Source organism: Galeopterus variegatus, unplaced genomic scaffold, assembly GCF_000696425.1.
Source record: "Galeopterus variegatus unplaced genomic scaffold, G_variegatus-3.0.2 Scaffold3826, whole genome shotgun sequence".
NCBI lineage: Eukaryota > Metazoa > Chordata > Mammalia > Dermoptera > Cynocephalidae > Galeopterus > Galeopterus variegatus.
The window spans coordinates 205,344-207,013 of NW_007729937.1; positions in this window are offsets into that span (position 1 = coordinate 205,344).

A 1,670-nucleotide genomic window follows, 5' to 3' on the forward strand; every position below is an offset into this window, starting at 1 on the left:
TGAGCTAACAGGCCATCCTTATATAGGGATTTGAACCCGTGGCCTTGGTGTTATCAGCACCACACGCTCCCAAGTGAGCCACGGGCTGGCCCCAGTCTGTTTTTAAAAGCTATTGACTGATCATTTCTGTCATGATCCATTATGGAAATTATTAGAGTTTCACATCTGCATTAGAACTTGGAGAGGCTAGTCTCTCTGCTCTGGCCTCGCCCACTGCAAGCTCCACCCTTGCCCCAGTCACTCACCCCCACCCTCTGGCCCCACACAGGGACACTCCCAAGGGCAATAAGGCACCCTCTTTCCTGTCCTAGATGATCAAATCCTGATGTAATGGCTTTCTCATTTGCACACAAACAGCTCACTGCCCAACTATTTTTTGTATTCTGCGTGTGTATTGTGGTTATTTTTATCCCTAAAGAAGAGTAAACTCCAAAGGCTCTATATCATGTCCTATTCCTCTTAATTCCCAAGTGCGGCAGTATCAAAAAAATGTTCACCATTTAGGCTACTGTCTAAGGATAAAGACAGACAGGGTCTAAAACCCCAGTCCACTACTTACTACCTGCAGAATGTTGGGCAAAATATCCTAATTAAGCCTCCATTTCCTCATCTGTAAAGTGAAGATAAGGGCTGGCTCATAAATAAATAAATAAATAAAATGAAGATGATGCCTACCTTATAGGGTCCTTGTGAAGCTTAATCTTGATTTCACATAAAACCCTTAGCAGAGCGCACAGTATCTCAAGTATCCACTGAGTGAGGAATTCTGGCAATGGATTTCATCAGAAATGCAGTAAGACACATAGATATGATAGAATTCAAAATATTTTCCCCCTCAGTAAAACTTAGTTGACTATAAACTATTGTAAGCCTAGTGCTATGATTTGAATGTTTGTTCCCTCCAAAGCTCATGTAGGAACTTAATCCCCAATATGGTATTTGAAATGTGGGGTCTTTAAGAGGTGATTGAATCATAAGGACTGTGCCCTCATGAATGGATTAATCCATTTAAGGGATAATGGGTTATCAGGGAGTAGACTGGGGGCCTCATAAGGAGAGGAAGAAAGCATGTGAAAAGCACTCTCACTCAGCCCTCTATATGTGATATCCATATCACCACAGGACTCTGTAGAGAGTCCCCACAAGAAGATGGCTCTGTCATCAAATGTGTCCCCTGGACCACGGACTTCTCAGCCTCCAGAAATGCAAGAAATAAATTCCATTTCTTTATAAATTAGCCAGTTTCAGGTATTCTGTTATAAGCAACAGAAAACTGACTAATATGCCTAGAATACTTGTGGACTGAAGTTTTCAGGTGAAAAACAGTAAGAAAATAAAATAGTAACTCTTATATTATATTCACGGCTTGTAAAAGGTTTTCACATACCATTAAAATATTTGACCTGAACAATGTCAATGTCATTGAAAAGTAGATTATTTGTTTTATACTCCGCAATATCTTCACTGTCCAGAACAGTGTCTGACACTCAGTAGACCTTTAATAAAGAACTACCAAATGAAGAATAAAGCTCAGAGATCAATGTTGTATCCAGGTCCTCAGAGCTCATAAGAGATAAAGGAATCAGAATCGGGTCTTATCATCTAACTCCAAATCCTGCATCTTTTCTCCTCAATCATACTGTCTCCTGCCCCCAGGGTAAGGATTCAGA